Here is a 19,647-nt window from a genome sequence, read left to right on the forward strand (position 1 = left end):
CTGTAGGCTTGCTCAATAATGCTGAAATAATTGGGCACTCTGTGCACGTTTAGTGATGCTCGAATGAAAAGCTAGAGGCCTGCCCTTGTACTCTTCTCTAGCAGCTGACTTTGTGTTGTGACAGGTTTATTTGAGTGGGACCGTGATGCATGCACCAGTAACTACGCTGACAAGAGTTTAAAGTCATTTTTACCAGCACACTGGCAACACATAGAGAAAGCCCTTAAGAGGTTGAGATGGGAATGCTTGACCCCAGCAGAGACTGAGTCAAGCCTGTCTACAGGAGCTACTGTGGGCAGGTTTGCTGCCTCTGCTGAATGGGGAAGAGGAGGAGGAGACAAGGGAGGATGCTGAGTTAAATACACCCTGCAACAGGACACTCTTCAACTCAAACCCAGCTAACAAAATTCTATCAGAACAATTGCTGGGCAATTCTGAGACTAACATATGTAGTTACTAAATATCAATTATTGCCTTAAATAAGTCACTTTTAGGTCAAATCTATAATAGTCAAAGAATCCTATAATTTTCTTTCTTAGCAAGATTTGACAAATTGTTTTCAAAAATGAAATTACTTTCTAAAAAGAAACTTGAAATGGCTTTTTAAAGTATTTTAAAAAAAAGGTGATTTTTTTCCCCTCTTTAAATTACTTTCTCTTTCTTCTTCCTCTCCTGTGTGCCTTCCTGTATGTGATTATCAGCTCTTTTCTCCTGCTGACCTGCACCTACTTTCTTGCTTCCCACATTTACCATAAAGCAAGCAAAGTTGAAACAACTAAGGATAGTATGCACACACATGAAAAGGAAATGTTGAAACACTCTCAGATGCTCCAAAAACTTAACCTCATAATCCATGTATGTAAGAGCTTTTCCTAAATGCAGTTTTTAAATGAGATGTTTCCTCCCTGCAAGTATGAACTTCATTGGTTGTTCAATGCAGAGTTATCAGCCTTGAAAGCATACACACATGAACAACAAAAATGGACTCAGTAAATTTGTGCACGTGTGCAAATATGTGCATGTATGTATAGAAATAAGAACTTGCTGAGTTTTATATACATGTGCACACATATGTACACATAGACACACATATACGTGCACCTATATGCAAACATTTATACACACACATATGTAGGTGTAACAACAATAAGAGGCTACCAACTTGAAAGAGAAGAGGCATGGGAGAGGTTCAAGGGAAGGTATTTGGGAGGGGCTTGAAGGATGGGGGAAAGAGATGATATAATTCTATTTCAATTAAAAGCATATAAAAAATTAAGTGGTTCCTCATTTGAGTGACCAAAATCATATTCACAATCTTTATTTTCTGCTACTTACTTGTGACCAAAGGATACATGCAAAATTATATTTTCTAAATATGTAGAAAATTAGATACATGATGAATACAGGAGAATTTAAGTAAATACAAAGTCAAATTTACTTTAAAATCTAGTTCAATTTTATTGACAAACTGTTCCAGTTCTCTTTTCCCTCTAAATTTCAATAATATTTTATTAGTACAGTTTGGGTCTATGGCTGTTTATACTTCTAAGCTCAACTGGCAAGCAGCTACAAGCTCCTCAGTATGTGTCTCTTTTTCACTGCAGTCCATATGACACCAAAGCTCCAGACACAGAAGCATTCACACACATCTGATATGCTGAAGAATATTCACGTCATTATACATGGCAAAAAGAAAATCTCAGCCTAATTGAACACCTTCAGTAATTCCAGTGTTTTATTTTTCTCTCTTGGAAGATAACAGGTTTAAAAAGGAAAAAAAAAGGCATTAACTGACTTATTTTTCCATTCAACCAGGTAGAAAATATGCACCAGTCTGTCTGCTACACATGAGAGCTACAGTAAGCTTCTTGGTCTACTCTCCTTCAGATAGGCTCCCATTTTTCTTTCATGTGTACCTTCAAGGAAGATTTATTCCAATAAAGGGAGAACGCCCGCGCGCGCGCGCGCACACACACACACACACACACACACACACACACACACACACACACACCTACCTGATACTACTCTAAAATGCCTCTTTGAAAGCTACTCCATGGTTTTTAAAATAATACCCTCCCTAGATAAAAACAGTTCAAATTTCTTAGCATTCAAGATCTTCCATAAAACTAGTGTCACTTTGACAATACACTACAGTATAACATTCAGAAAACTTTACCTGAAATACTCATCAATTGAATGAGTATGTTATTATTACTAGCCATCATCAATACACATATATACTCAATAATTTGTCTCTGTATATTTAAATTCTCTTCATCCTATTTAATGTCTTTGTGAAGGGATGCCTCCCCTGATTACATTCAATCAATCTGATTCAAAGTACTATAATACTGCTTCTGAATTCTGATGGCACTTGAGGACAAATTATTATAATAACACTCAATAACCCAAGAAAATAAAAGGAATTTGTATATGGATAACTAGATATAGTTGCATATGCTAACATTTGCAATAACTTTATGAATAGAGCTATTTCATTTAAAATCTCATAGTACTATATATTTCTTCTTCTTAGTATGTTCAAATAGGTATCAACTAAGGCCAGTACCATCTTACACGTGGATTAATCTTGGTTTTATTTTTTTCCTAATGACCCAAATTTCAAAATATAAAATATAGTCAAAAGAAATTTAAGTTAGCCTTTTCTATTATATTCTTCATTTGCAATAATTTAAAAATAAGCAAGTTTCATACAATAGTAAGGAAACTTAAAAGCTTAGTGCCTCTTCACAGGAAAACTATGGACTTATTTTTTATTGTTGGACTTTTAGAGATTTTAAATGTCTAAAAGAGAGCTACCACAAAGCTTTCCTTAAAATAATGAAGTCAGATACCCAGTCATATGACTGTACGTCTAAAGCTTTTATTGTTTCTACTGAATATATGGAATACCCATTTATTCTTTGCCTAGTTTCCACAAATGCTAACATCATATGCAATGTTTAACAAAATCTACAAAACTAAGAAAATTAAAATCAGGACATCACTGTTATCCAAACTACCAACCACATTCAGATGTTTACCCCACACCAATGCACCTTCTCTGTTCCAGAATTGAAACTATGGTTCCTATTCACATTTAAAGAGCTTTTCAGTTTTCACATATTAAAAAAGCCTTTAAAGAATTTAGGAATAGTAACAACAAATGATTGTCATATGTTGAATAGCATATAGTTTGAATAGGTTTAAAAGAGAAAAGAAAATGAAAAAGGCTCCTATAAACTCATGTCACAAGTAATATATTCTTATAAAGTGCCTACATAATAAAAAGATATTCATCATGGTGTTCTCTACAATACAATTTTATTAAGTATTTTTAAAACATAAAATTACATATATAATGCTATTTAGCATGTCACCAAAAAGTAACTATTTCGGATATTGTAATTTTCTAGTTGATTTTCACAGTTGATGCTTACAGCAATAAAACAGGCTCCTTTTAGTCTTTAGTGGCTATTTTCTACATTTGTTTCTAAGTTCTTACCTTGGGAACTATCCTAGAACTAGAGCTAGCATTAGACACCATCTTCTTTAAATAAATCCATTAAGCCAACAATGGTTAAACTTAACTCCCAACACTTTCATTTAAAAATGATTTTAATGGATTAAGTATCAAACGACATGAAGTTAAATTTAAAAATAATCTGTATTATGCTTCCTTCCCAACAAAGCAGAATCCATGGCAAGGAGTAGACTTCCCTGAGTTCAAACTTGCAACCTTGTGAGTCCATTACTTCTCATTTCTGCTTTCTGAAAACTACTAACCTGTAAAGGTTTCCTACTTTATCCTCTCATAGAATAGATGAAATCCTCTATTTTAAACGACCAGAAGATGGTCTTTATATGCATATATAGAATACTGGCATAGATTTGTTAGTAAAATAAATCAAGATAAATTAACACCCTGGATAATACAAACCAGCAAGCTAAAGGAAGAAAAAAAATGTCAACTTTAGGAGAATTAACCCCTCCAATCAAGATAAAAACTAAAGAGGAGGGCATGAACTACAGGAACAATTTAACAATCAACCTATTTTTACCATAAAGCCAAGAGACAAAAGATATCTTAGAACAGTTATTTCCACTGATAATTTTTGTCAGGCCATACCTTTATTTTTATGTCTTATTTCACTAAAATATAATTAAAACATAAATAAGGACATGAAAAGTAGTGATTTGTTTGGGAGGTGGAAGGGGATAAAAAGGGCTAATGGGGCAGACTATGATTAAGGAAGGGTGTGTGTGTGTGTGTGTGTATAGCTATAAAAGAATAAATCATCTCAACAATAAAACATAAATTACTTCTGCTTCCCTCCTAATGTGCCATTCAAGGAAATAAACATTAAAACACAACAAAGTTTAAATTCAAGGCAAGTAAATACTCCATCCAGGTAATTTAATTCTGAAAAAAAAAAAAGAAACAACCAGTAATCATGACTGAAGATACATAGCAGCAAGGTGGCCGACACACCTTAATTCTGTTCACTGCATTCTACTGGCCATTCCTTAACAAATAATTATTTATTTACAATCTCAAGGTTGGAAAGAAGGACAGAAATAGATTTTACAGGGAATATCTTTTGAAATGTCTACTAGTAAAAAGGAAAATTTCCTTTTAGTAAAAGGTTCCCAAAACTTGGGATGACCAGGAGCTGACTAATAACAAATCGGAGCTGACAATGGTAAAACAGCTGCCACTGGAATTCTGCCCATCCCCAACCCACCCAGGTTTCCTTGCTTTTGACTCTACCCTTCATGTCTACTAAATTCTCAACAGCGAAGTTCTCAAACACCATGCATCTTCATTAGAAACAACAGACTCCTGACAACAATGAGCACATTTAGTGGCCATAATTTTGTCTCCAGCCTTCACCCCCCCTAGCTATCATGGGTCTTAAAAAAAAAAAAAACAAGAAATCTACCCAGACAAATAGTATTAGGACAATAAGACAGCTATAAAGGCTGTTCTTTTGTTTGTTTGTTTTTTAATACTCACAAGTCCTTCCTTGGTAACCTGAGAAAACAAGTGGAAATATAGACATTCTAGTGTCAACAACTAGAGAATGGCTCCCAGCCTCTCAAAGCCAGAGCCCACTGGCTAGGAAGCACACAAGCATCCTTCTACCTACCAGCCAGTCACAGAGCGTGTTCTCATTCAGCTGGAAGAAACAATACCAAGAAAGAAAAAAAAGGCCAAGTAGACCTCACGGAGCCAGAAAAAGGTACCATGCTATGAAATAGAACACTTAGGACAAAGGGAATATCAGTGCTATCAGGCTTGTAAAAATACTCTTCTAATACAGAAATCACTGTTAACCCCATCTCCCAACTATGGGGTTGGGCAGAGCCTAAGAAACGAAGTCCTGGACAAGATTCAAGAAGCATTAAAAAGAAGTGGAACAAAAGCCAGTCAGCTACAATCCTTACCATCTATGAGCAAGAAATAACCACTTGATGTTTCCAAGTTTCTTATAACATCTACCTCCCAAAGTGGCTGTGAGTATTATAATACACCTTCTTTTGTTATTGGATAAAGGTACCTACCCCCTCTCATAACACACACAAAAGAAGGGATAGTACATCAGTTACTTTTATATTGCTATGATTAAGACCACCACAGGAGGGAAGCTCTTTTTCAAAGGATATTAATTTAAAAGGAAATTACTTCTTTATTCTGAATTAATTCAGAGCACATAATGAAATTATGGGGTACAAAGTTGTGAGAAAACAGGTTATTTGGTGTCAAAAATTACTCCATAGATTATGTAGCATCCCTATAATATGATAACTGAAAATATATACATCACTTGTAGTATTTCTACTTAAAAATAAAACAAGGTCCCAATGAGGAGCAGAAGGAGGGAGAACATGAACAAGGAAGTCAGGACCACGAGGGGTGCACCCACCCACTGAGACAGTGGGGCTGATCTATTGGGAGCTCACCAAGGCCAGCTGGACTGTGACTGAAAAAGCATGGGATAAAACCGGACTCTCTGGACATGGCGAACAATGAGGGATGATGAGAAGCCAAGGACAATGGCACGGGGTTTTGATCCTATTTCATGTGCTGGCTTTGTGGGAGCCTAGCCAGTTTGGATGCTCACCTTCCTAGACATGGACGGAGGGGGAAGGACCTTGGACTTTCCACAGGGCAGGGAACCCGGACTGCTCTCTGGACTGGAGAGGGAGGGGGAGAGGAGTGGGGGTAGGGGGAAAAGAGTGACAGGAGGGGGAGGGAAATGGGAGGCGGGGAGGAGGTGGAAACTATTTTTTTCTTTTTTTCAATAAAAAATTAAAAAAAAATAAAAATAAAAATAAAACAAAAGCCTGACTCTAATCTTGAAAAAAAATAGAAACAACCAAACAAATTCAGGATATTGACGTTTCCACAAGGCTAGTCTAAAATCTTTAAAATGCAAACAAAATATACAGCAAAGTAATGTGAGAACTATTTCAGAGTCAAGAAAAATGAAGAGACACGGGAAAGAAAAAGGAGGTTATATATGAACACCAAATTGGAAACACTAGAAAGAAAAAAGTGCTAACAAAAGTGCTAAAATACATCCACAGCTAGACAAATATGATGACTCTCATACTGGACAAAGAAATATTTTAACAGCATTGTTCCAACACCAGAAGACATCCTTGTCCACAGAATACTGTGGGACAATGGTTTTGTACCCTGTAAAGATTTATCACTTGTATTGGATTAATAAAATGCTAATTGGCCAGTAGCAGGCAGGTAGTATATATAGGTGGGGTGACCAGAGTAGGAGAATTCTAGGAAGAGGAAAGGCTCAGTCTGCAGTTGTCACCCAGACATAGAGAAAGTAAAATGAGAATACCTCACTGAAAAAAGGTACCAAGCCACGTGGCTGACACAGACAAGAAATATGGGTTAATTTAATATGTAAGAGTTAGTGATAAGAAGCCTGAGCTAATAGGTCAATCAGTTTATAATTCACATAGGCCTCTGTGTGTTTCTTTGGTACTTAACGGCTACAGAACTGGGCAGAACAGAAACCTCTATCAATAACATTAGACACATATTTAAGTATTAATGGTGAAGTACCATGACTGTCTCACTTTCAAGACGGTCAATACTTAAGTACATGTTTGCATGTGCCCAAGTGACAAAGCATTACCTGGTACATTTCTTCATGAGCATCTGATGGTTGTTCTATTACTTATTCAAATTCCCTCAGCTGTGGGGCACAAGGGACAAAGGTATGTTCTGCCTACCATATAAAGGTTTTATAACCAATAAACGCCTTGGCAGAAGCTAAAGATTAAACCAATCGAAGAAGGAAGAATAAAAAGAACAAGGAAGTAACTTTTTCAAGCGAGGCATTGCTGATGGGAACCCCCACAGAAGAAAGGCATGTATGTAGAACAAAGCTCTACAACAACAGTTCATGCTAGCCTTGGAGGCGAAAGAATGGAAGAGGGTTATTTATTTTTGTGTGTTGTGCACACATGTATATATATTTTATACATATAGATATGATAAATCTTTAAAGTACTCAGGTATAGATCTCATGTCAGGAATAAGCATTTTTGATATATATATGAAAAATGCATATATATGCTTAACCTATGCTAAAAATTATGCTAAATTATGTTAAACAAATACTATGGGTAATACACTAGGTTTTCTATTCTATAGCTTTAATAAAATCCTAACAGAAAGATAACAGGCACTGGATAAAACTCACATATCTTATATATGTATTTGTGCATACATCTGTCAACTGCTTATGTTTGAGTCGAAGGACATTTATAGGAGTTAGTTCTCTCCTACCAAGTAGGCCACCATGATTGAACTCAAATCACTGGGCTAGCTGGAAAGCGTCTTTACTTGATGAGCCATCACTCCAGCTCTGGTTCTGGCGTTTTGTTTGTCTAGTTTTGATTTTTTTGAGACAGAGTCTTTCTAGTATACAGTTCTAGATGCTTTAGAACTTACTACGTAGACCAGGCTGCCCCTGAACTCACAAAGCTTAGCCAGCCTATCTCCCAAGATTTAAGGTGTGCTCTACCACAGCTGGTTGTTAGTAGTTTTGCAACTGGTATGATCAGAATCATACTCTTATGTTGGTTATATATTACAAATATTTCCCCAGATGCTGGCTTGCCATCTTGTTTTCTCTTACGGTGTCTTCTGAAGAAATTACCATGTTTACTTTAACTGAGAAATAAACACTAGTTATCTTCACTATCCTGAGTGAGATAACCCAGACCCAAAAATATGAATATAGTATGTACTCACTCATTAGTGGATTTTAGCCATAAACAAAGAACATTGAGCCTATAGTTCTATAGTTCATGATCCTAGAGAAGCTACCCCTAAAAAACATACATAGATTCACCTGGAGATGGAAGCAGACAAGATCTCCTGGCAAAAGTTGGGAGCATGGGGGTGGGGATAAAAGGAAGGGAAGTGGAAAAGGGACACCTTACATAAAATGTGAAGTCAGAAACTGGGGACAGGAGTTTGTAACACATAACCAAGAGATGCTCATGGTTCATGGTATTGATACCGTTAAAAACCAACCAGAATTTTGGGTTAAAAATAAGCCTTACCTAAATATGGCCTTACAAGACTATTTTAAGATGAAACACAAAAGTATTTAATTTTTTTAAAGTTCACAATACTATGCACACAGAGAATAAATGAAAGCAACAAGAATGAACAGCACGAAATAGCTAGAAAGAATTCAGCAGCTCAAACCAAAACAGAGTGATGCTTGGATAAGGGCTATGGCAGCAAGTCAAAAAAGAAAATAAAATAAAAAAAGAGAGAAACTGATATTTTTTTTTAAGACAAAGACATGGTTATATGAGAAGGTTTTTAAGGATAACTTAAGGAACTCACGATACCTTGTAAAATTGGGCCTCACTTAACCAGGCAGATCAAACCATGTACATAGGCCAGAGAAAAAGAAAAGGAAATAGAATTTTGTCTTTTTTTTCAACTTGAAATACTATATATGAAATGAAGAGATAAAGAATAGAAAGAAATTAAAAGTCTAATCCTAAAATCTAAAAGACTAATCCTAAAATCTAAAAGACTAATCCTACCAGCCAAAGAAAACACTAATGTCAGTGGATCTATGCATGGTATTTTCAATGCATATGTAAGCAGTTTTAAGTGAAAACAACACCAAGCTATCTTTTAGTTTAGTCTGCTGTCTGTCCTATCTTTTCCTATGTAGTATATAACAAGAACATTGCACTGTAACTCTAAGTGATGCTACATTGCTGGTAATCACTGGGTGGTTTGCCATTATCTAAATATGGTAGTGTTCTCTTAAGTGATCTCCAGCTACTGGATGTTCAGGTTGTTTCCACTATTTTATTCTCAGTCACAAGGCATTAAACACACACCCATACCAGTTATGATGGTTACTCTTCAAGTTACAGAATAAATAAATTAATAAATAATAAGAAGACATTTTCTTCACTGAGGAGAAAAAGATTATCTTTTGTTAAAAAAGAAAATATACTTCTTTATATCTCATTAACATGGATAGGTCACGTGCCCACTTATCTGTAAAGAAGTCTGACAAAGCATCTATGATGTTAGCCTTCATTGTAGAAATTGGAACCCATCTACAAGGGAGAACCATCATTTGTCTTTGCTCTTGATCATTTCAGCAACCTTTTAAAAAACCCAAAAAAACTTCCCAGTTTTCAATCTAAGTGACAACAAGCAACTTAAACTGAGGGTGTGTGTTCTGTTTACCATGAATGATTTCTTCTCCTGGGTATGAAATTTGTACAGAGCTGTATCTACAAATTGCTTTGAGTAAACTCAGAAAAACTCTGGGGAAATTAAAAGAAAAAAAAAAAAAGATCCTATCACTACCACCTTGCTTTCACACCTAAGTGGCATAGCCTTGCTGCTCAGAACACAAATCTGGGCCAAAAGACTTTCTCCCATTTTATAGCTCCACTAAGAAAAAAAGTTAAGAAAAACAACAAACTTTTAAAAGTTCTCAAGTATAATTCATCTTTAATTCGTAAGAGGGTGAAGAGGTAGCTCTAACTCCTTTTAGGTCAACAATGTTTTTTAAATTTGAATACTCGTAGTATTTGCTACTCATATGCAATATATAGACACAAGACAAAAAAAAAAGAGCACAGAAAAAGAACGAAGCTTACAATCAAACAAGGATATAACTTCAAGGAAGGACTATTAAAAACACAAGGCATTAAAATGTGAGTTCTAACTCGATTTCTCCCTGACTGGCCTCTTGTCCTCCCTCAGTCACCTCCTTCCTCTGTCCTTGTAAACTGACTACAATTAGCTATCAGCAGTCCTTAATAATCCCTTCTGTCTCTATATCCCTGGACAATATTTAGCAACAAATTCATTGCAAGCTTCTGATTATCAAGTTTTGAATAACAATTCTGCAATGCCCCCTTGAACTTCTAGAGACACATTCTGTATACATGTATCCCATAACATTTTACTGTTTAATATTTGATTTTTTATTGTTCTTGTTACATAGTCCTATTCTTATAAGCACAGGTTCAAACATCATTTGGATTATGAGACTAAAGACAAGAAACCTTTGTCTTCTCATATTTATTAAAACTTTTGATTCTTATATGTAAAGGTAATGCCAGCAGACAAGAAGCAGCAAGGCATGAATCAAGATAATGTAACCAATCTATGAAAGAGATATAAATCAGATAATTCGTGCTAACCAATAGGCATGTGCATCAGACACTCATTCCTCTTTCCTCTCAACACTGAGTCCTGAACAACTCTAATGGTGTATTTGATGCTAAAAACAATATGCTCTCATTGTAAAAGAAGGGAGGATAGTCAGGAGAATAAAAAGAATGAGAGCATTCTGACAAACTCAATAGAGATCTCATCTCTGATACTTCCTCCTTATAGGACCCCTTTTGGAAGTTAGTTCTCGATTCTAAGTTGTGATTCATTATTGTAAAGTAAATGAGATTATTTCTACATTGGGTTGATACAAAAATTAAACAAAACACATGCAAATGCTTAAGACAGTACTTGAAACAAAACACATATCCAGTAAATATAGGTTCTTTTTATAGTCACTGTAAGGTAAAGAATAAAAGCCTAGAAACACGATAAATCTATAGAAATCACCAACACAAAAGGGACTCTAAATTTTAAAATGAAAATCCCATAATCATTACAATAGGATTATAAGGTTAAACTAGACAAATTAGTAGCTATTAACTTCAGCCTTGAATGTTATAGAAAAGAAAGCCTAACTGGCATTACTATGATCATATGACACTGGAATCTGTATATTTTCTATCAGTCTACATTTCCTCTCTACCTGGGCTCAATACTAAAAAAAAAAAATCCAAACAACAGTTCAAACTACAGTACTTGCTTATGCATTTACTAAACAATATTATGAGCTATTATATGTTTTTGATTTATTTTATAAACGTTTATTGAAACAATGAGCTACCCAGTTTGGCACCATGGCTAGAAACTGAACAATAAGAGTGTCATACAGATCAACGCTAAGTGCTATGAAGAAATAAAGAGGCTAATGGCTCAGAGAATAGAGGGGATGACACACCCATAAAAAGGCAGGCCCTTCCTGAGGCAGGCAATCTAAATGGACGGTTTGAAGAAAAACACTAAGCACTGAAGGAAAGCACTAAGCATCATCAAGACAAAAAAGAAGGGCACTGTGGAGAGCAAAGAGCTGCTACACAAACCTAGTCAAGAACATGCTTTACCAGTGCTGCTCAACAGCAGGTAAATGAAGCCTGGGGGTATGAGAAATCTATAGGGCATGTGAGAAATTCAGATTATTTTCCTAAGCAAAAAGGCCAACCAGAAAATTTTAAACAAGAAAGCAATGAGATTTGATGTTTTAGACAATGACTACTGAAGCCTCGGTCAGCAAATTAAAAATCCAAAAATCATATCAGGAAGCAGCTGTAATGGACCAGCTGAGAAAGTGTCTTGGACCAGGGACAAATGGAAGATGCACTGACTAATGGCACGAAAGTTAGGAATCACAATAGACAAGATTTTAAATAAAACGTTTTTATACTCATTAAACAAAATAAAACTCACAAACATAACAAAAATAAATAGGATCAAGAACCTAAACTAAAAAATTCTCAAAGAGTAAGTAGGAAAAACTATCCGTGATAGAATTGGGTGCATACTACTTAGAGACAAGAATAACGTAAAATTCACAGAAGAAAAAACAATTCTCAAACTAGAATTACCTCAGTGTTTAAAGAAAAAAAGTGAACACTTAAGCATAATAGCTCATGACTGTCACCTCAGCACTCAGAAAGCTGAGGCAGGAGGATGCACATTTGAGGCTAGTCTGGAATATATAGTAAGATCTGTCTCAAAAAATGAACAAAAGTGTATCCTTTTCAAAAGGCACAGTAAAATGAGAAGAGCTACAAAAATCAGTGAATATATGTGACAAATGCATAAAACGTTTATCTAAAATATTAAAAGATGATCAAAACATAAACGACAAGGGGAAACAGTGAAGATTTTGTTCTTCCTTTTGAAGATATAGAGATAGTAAGTTACATAAAAAACGCCATTCATTTTTATTCAAAACAAGACAGAAAAGCACAGCAAATACCACTAATTGAAAAGCTGTAATCACAAGGGTTGGTGAAGATGAAGAGTGAGGCTTTCCAGGCCTTTAAGAAGGCTGCAGAGCAGCAGGGCCTCTGTGAAAACAGTGTAGCACTGACAATCTGAGACACACTCAGATCATTTACTCAGAATTCTCACTGTTAGGTAATAAGCCAGAAGAATTCTGAAATTCGCTTTAAAAAATGTGGATGTGAATATTTCTTGTACTACTATTCTCAATCACTCAAAATTGAAGATAAGCCCTTTGTCCTTTGAGATGTGAATGAATAAGCAAACTGGCCTACACTAACCATGGGATATCATAAGCAGTACACTGGACCTAGCTATTGACCAAAAAAAACTACATGACCAAGTCTTGAAGGTCTTACGTTTAAAAAAGAGGCATTCAAAAGGCCATATAAAAACAAATCCATTTACAGTACATTCTCCAACAAGCTCACTTTCAGAGAAAACAACTTTAATCCAGAGGTATTGCAAGGGGGGAAACTGTCTACAGAAAAAGAGGGAGAGGGATGGAGAGTCTGATCCTTCTCCGAGGTAGTAGCTCTACAACTATATTCATCTGTCAAAATTCATACACCTGCACCAAATAGGACTACCTCCACAAATTTGACTTAAAATAGTATCAAACACCAGTGACAGGCATATTTCTGAATTCTTAATTTCAGGCATCTATAACTGTATCTACAAACATACAAACATTAAAAGAACATGAGTATCCTTAATTCTGATTAATGCTTACAGCCTCACTTTTGTCTTCTATCTTTCTTTAATAGTCTTCTAAACAACTTTTATTGAAATTGAAATATTAAAATGTTTGGGGCTAGAAAAATGGTCCACTGATTAAGATCACTGGTTACTCTTACAGAGGACTCATGTTCAATTCCCAGTACCTGCATGGTGGCTCACTATCATCCATAAAACTCAAGGTGATCTGAAGCTTTTAATTTCTGACCAAACATAGATGTGGTCCAACAGACAGGCATGCAGGCAAAATGCTCACATACATTAAATAACAAAGCCTTAAAATTTAAAAATAAACAACAAATCAAAATGTTAAAATGAGTTAAAGTAGATTTGTGCAGTGAAATATAAAACTAGAAAACTTACAACTTCCAAACCTAAACAAGGAAAAGGGAAATCTGAAGATTCACTTCAAAACACATCAAGAAAGATTTTAAAATACTCAAAATGAGAATACTGAACAACGTGAAGTGAAGGCATCAGAATAATTGCTGAATTAACAACAGGAGTGCATGCAACTGACTTATCCTCACTAGTCACTGAAGAGTTCCACCCTATTTACAAAGGTCTTTAAAGCAGTTTTGATCACCACAACTGCACTTTCAGGTTGAAGGAACCTAAAATTAGTTTCTTGAAGGGCAGATTAAAAGTCCTTCCAATTTTCCCTAAGTCCCAAGAGTCATGCACAATTAGTAACACTTTCATTGCCTGTTTCAACTAAGTATATCTCACGTAGAGCCCATGTTTGGCTCTGCCTTCTCAACTTTCTGAAGGATACAAAAAACCAGGCTGAGCCCACAGGAAATAAGGCCTCTAAATGGCAACTGTTCATGCTGCATAAAGAAACACCACTGAGTAGAAGTCATCAGAGAAAAGGGAGTGTCAAAAACAGACAAAACCTAACAAAGAGATAAAAATTCTGAACTGTTGACTTACAAGCTAATCTGAGCAAACCTGCTTTTGCTGTGTAATAGTGAACCCAGTCCATGCACAGATTGTCAAGCTCAACCTAGCAAATTTGGGAGCCTTTCTCCCAGTGGACTCCCAGAGCCTACCCAGTCTCAAGCTTCATCAGTTACCACACCTAGACACATTATGCAACACTGCTGACACTGTGCTCACTTCAAAGTAAGCTGTGCATGTGCAGCTCTTGATACAAGGAGGGAAAGAAAACTCCTCCGTAAACAGGAAGGATAAAGAAGTACATACTTCAGGTTAGCAACAGTTTGGGAGAGGAGATAAAATGGCTGGCTTCTAAAAATTTTTTCCAGAAGAGCTTTCTATTAGGAATTAATTGAATACACACAAGCAACAAATCAGAAATCATACCCCTAACCTAGAAATTTTGTGACCTCTGAAGTGAAAATTGAGCTGAAAATTATTTAAATGTATGAGTCTTTGTTATGAGAAGGGAAATCAGAGCCTCTTAAGAGTCTCAGCAAACTGCAGCACAAAGATTGAATTATGACTACATCACTCAATACTGCATCTCCTTTCTCCAAGGGAAAAAGAGAGCAGCGAATCAACATAAAGAGGGACTTGATGCAAAACTGCTTTAGTTTTAAGCATCATCACAGCTCTGCGAGCACACAGAAACAGAGCCCTATAAGTGCAAAGGCCCAGGGCCACCTGCACAGTGGCTTTCCATAACCAAGCTTCTTAAACCATGGGTGGAGACCAAGAAAAAACCGGCAATAGTTTCTGAATGCAATAACCAAAAATTAAAATGCATTATGAACCCAAGGTGTTTCTGGTAGTGCTCACCCATACTGTGGCGTGGAACTGCACTGAGTGTTGATTTTAAACACATCAAGTTGCGTGACACCAGCAAAGACTACCTAAAACACTTCAGTTTATAATAGAGATGACTGTGTGCTACAAATTACAGTGTTTTACTGTACAAAATTTTCTACTCATAGAAACATAATGGTTTAATTACAGAAAATAAAAGTTTTTAAATATTTTCCTACTATTCTTTATAGAGACTCTCTTTAAATTGTACTATAATAGAATGCTTATTTTTAATTTTACTGTTAAAGTTGCTGTCCTGAGTTACAAATAATCAGAGAGAACTCTGACTTGGAATTAGGTCAGACTTCCCAACAGTTTCTGAAAGTCCTCATATACTGATCATTTTATTCTAGTATTTATGTGAAGTGGGGTTATGAGCATTGAGGATTATAAAATCAAAACACTGATCAACTCGGAGAAACTGTAAACTGCCCAACATCTTATATTATGAAATACTCAGCTAATATTTCTTTATATAAAAATAAGCACATTTATCTCATTAGTATGTGAATTTCTGTATATATATCTGTTTTTCCTCCACATTTATTTATTTACTTTTCATTGATTTAAATCCAGGATGGGTACAGCATCACACGGATTCTGTGTCCAATGGCCTTTGCAGGAAGGTTGCTTTGGAATTTGGCATGCACCATGCCACTGTTTCCATGGGCCCGAGTTACTTCCCCCCAGATCACTCTGGTTGTTGTTTTTTCACTTTGTTGTTTTTTGCTTTATACACATAGGCGCATCTCTTGCCCAAGTAGAATGCAGTTTCATCTCAGGCATAAACACCTTCAATTTTAAGAAGAGCTGTCGTGTATAACCAGCAAAAGTGGCCTTGCACCACAGCCTTCCAGACATACTGTCTTTTAGAAGTCCTGTTCCCAGCAGGCCTCCACAGGCGCCAAGATGGCCGAAAGAGGACGGCCTCAAAAACTGTTTTATAATAAATTTCTTTGTGATTATGAGCAAATGTTTTATTTATATATCTATATATCCAAAGCTTCATTGAAATGTCTTGGATGAGAGGGGCTGCAAATACAGATTTAAGAAGTCTTGGTCTCCAAAGCCTTTAAACTCCAGGCAGACAGTAATCAAACTGAAACAGCAATAGCTGAGAAAAACCCAAATCTACGTTATAGCTCATGTTAAAGTTAACTTAATAACATATACAATAAGAAAGCACTTTACCATATATAATAAAGACTAAAAAAAATTATATTACTGGTCATAAGGTTTGCTTAGATTTAAATATAACATAAGCTGTAAATGCTGAGCTTGTAAAGATCGTTTACACACAGACCAGACATTGAAAAGAATGTACAATTGTAACATATGACCTCAGTAATCTCCCTTCACAAACTGATTCCTATGAAGCCAAATCTTGAGAATGGTAAAAATTCTAGTAAAAGAAGGGCTAGCACACAGCTGCTGTACCTTTCAAACAATCCTAACCAAGTGTTGGTGTGCAGGGAAAGAGAAGTGAGAAGAGTGCCATTCTTAATTCTATGGTTATGATGGGCAACTGAGTGCTAGCTTACTGGCACCCCTTGAAGGATACATTTTTACAAAGCACTAGAGGAAAGCAAGTCCTCCTAATCTTGCACCCTCAAGCCATAGCACGTATTAGGGATGAGATGGGTCCAGGTAAGACAGTTTCGATAATGTAGAAAAGCCATATTCAATACAGGCTAGCAGCAGAACAAATCACAAAACCATTGGTGGCCTGATAGTGAACATAAAGGAATGGAAAACTGCTCTTGGATATGTACAATGTTTTGACTTTTGTTAAAAAGGTAAACTGTGTTTCTCATTTTATTTCCAGGTTTATCTTACCACTAGTAAGATACTACATGGCCACAGGATTATATATTATATAATTAGTATAGAAGAAGTATTCACCTTTTTTGTAAGATTTATTTCCATTTTAAATATGTATATGAGAAGGGGTGCATATAAGTGTGGATGCCTTTGAAGGCCAGAGGCATGAGATCACCCTGAGCTGTTAGCTGCCCAATGCGGGTGGTGCTAGGAAGCCAAATTGAGGTCCCTGAAAGAATAGTTCCTACTTTTAGTTGCACACACTTGTTTGACATATCCTGCACTTTTATGCCCTTAAGGTTTTTGTCTAATGACCTATTTTAAAAGATCTACCAGAAATTATCACAATGTTTCATCCAAATGCAGTTGAAGCTTAAAATGGTGGTTTTGAAATCTGTAATAGAAAAGGGGGGGCATATTTTCTAAACTGTCCTTATGTTAATACTCTCCCCCAAAATGTCAATCTGGAATAAATACATGCATATTCATTCCCGCACGGGTGAGCGCGCACACCCACACACTCACACTGTAAGGGTCAGTAGAAAAATAAGCACGCAAATTTATATCCCAATAAGAGTCAATCAAATGACAGGGACAATAAAACAAATTTTAAGACAGAAAATAGCAACAGTAAATATTGTCTTTTTGAAAAAATAATTCAAACACATAGGATAGTAAAAGGCAAAGGCATTTTAAATCATTTCCTTAGTAATACAAGTAATATTTAAATAGATTTAATAGTGCTGCTCCAAACCAATGAATTATGGGTTTAAAACCTATTAAAATGTAATGTTTTTTTCCTGAGCTGAGAGGAGAGAGATTTAAATCCACTGAATTTTAATATTTCAGCTTGAGCTGCAGGAGGTAGAGAAAGTCCAAATGAACTATTCCATCAGCACCATTCAAGCATGAACATTTTAATCAGTTTTCCTTCCTTGGAGTTCTCTAACACAGTTTACGCTGTCATTCTGAAAGCACTTAACACAGAAAGTGTGAAAAACCACCAAGGCTTGTTATTGCCTTCACAATTGATGGCAAATAATTTTGCAGACTTCCTATCATTAAAATGTCACTACTAAAAATTGAGGTTCAGCATTTCTAGTGCTAAACTGCATTTTCCTGCAACACCATGGCATACCTGTTCATAAAGGTTATTGGGATGGGGTATTTTAATGCTTGCATTTATATCATTTCCCCTTTGAAAGGTTAGGAAAAAAAAAAGGACGAGGAATCTTTCTTAAAAAATTTATTTTCATTTTCATAAGCTGAATCTCTTTTTCTCTAATGCTTACCCTAACAAACTTTCTCTTAACAGTAGTTTGCTGAAATCCTTATGGGTCTAAGTTAGCCTCCTTTATTAAGTATAACCACATTCACACAGCATGTACTGATTATATAGTGTAATGGATTTAAGAATCATTTTAAGATAGTCAGATGACTCAATTTAATAATACAGGAAATGAAAACATCATTTCTAATTAGATCATATTACTGATTTAAAACTGCAATTTGTGTGTTGTTCCAACAGCGCAATCTCACAGATTCTAATTTAAAAGCACAGTGGCTAGGAGGACGCATGACAGTATCAAACTATATGCATACCATTCCCCCCTGCCCATGTGGGGTAACTTAAGGAAAGCGTCAAAGGAACATGAAATCAAAACACAAGGCAGTAACTATAAACAAAAGCAAAAGAGAAATTTCCTGGTTTTCTTTCTTATAAATAAAAGAAAAAAATTAACTTATTTGAGTCTATCAACACTTTTAAACTGAACATGACCTGTGAAAGAAATCATTATAACTGTGTTTCATTCCATTAAACACAACTAGCTTATTGTCAGGAGAACAGTCACCTCTCCAGGTTTCAGGCTCACTTCAGCATTTTGCATTTAAACTGAATGGATCACTGGTTTGGCTCATTTACCAATGAAGGTAGAATAATATTGCAGAGTTAAAAGGTGTGCTTCATCAGATTTCATTAAATCTAGGAACATTCCCTCTTGTCTGGATGATGTGCCCACATATAAAATAGGTGCATATGGAGAGATAAATAAACGAAGGTCTGCAGTAGTGTAGTGGGTCTCGTGCCTCTTGGATGAAATGTTGTCATTTCCCCAGTGCAGAAAAATCACTGCCAATTCCATTCTAAAATCTCAGTAAGACAAATCTAAACCTGACCTATCATCACTCTGGTAGCAAATCAAAGTGCTGCCATTTCCTGGAAAGGTAAGGCAGTGGATAAAGGCTTTTGTTACCAAGGCTTAAACTGAGGCCAATCCCTAGGCTTCACATGGTAGGAGAACCGATTCCTACAAGTTGCCTTCTAACTTCCACAAGGCATGTCATGGCACCAATGTGTCACCATCCCAGCATACAAATAAATAAATGCTACCATTTCTTAAAACAAGTACAGAGAACAATAGGTGCATTTAAATCCCACAAATGTGCATAAATTCTCCGAAAACTGATACAAGACTATCATCATGCTTTAAAACCAAAAAGAACCTCAGCTGCAGAATTCAGAAAGTGAAGTTTATAGCCAGGTTCCTTCTTTCTCAGGTGTTTGTGGTAACCTAGAATAGCAGCATTTATTTTTATTTTTGTAATATCTGTTTTCAGAACAGGCA

The 19,647-nt window shown here is 35.9% G+C and overlaps 1 protein-coding gene and 1 pseudogene across 7 annotated transcripts in view; both read right to left on the minus strand.

Moving 5' to 3' along the window:
• The window catches only part of Tle4 (TLE family member 4, transcriptional corepressor), a 137,912-nt gene that overhangs the window by 66,477 nt on the left and 51,788 nt on the right, over positions 1-19,647 (minus strand). The gene's annotated exons all lie outside the window — the stretch shown is intronic.
• LOC142851141 (large ribosomal subunit protein eL33 pseudogene) lies at positions 15,766-16,092 on the minus strand (annotated as a pseudogene).

The sequence above is a fragment of the Microtus pennsylvanicus genome, chromosome 5 (genome assembly GCF_037038515.1).
Source record: "Microtus pennsylvanicus isolate mMicPen1 chromosome 5, mMicPen1.hap1, whole genome shotgun sequence".
NCBI lineage: Eukaryota > Metazoa > Chordata > Mammalia > Rodentia > Cricetidae > Microtus > Microtus pennsylvanicus.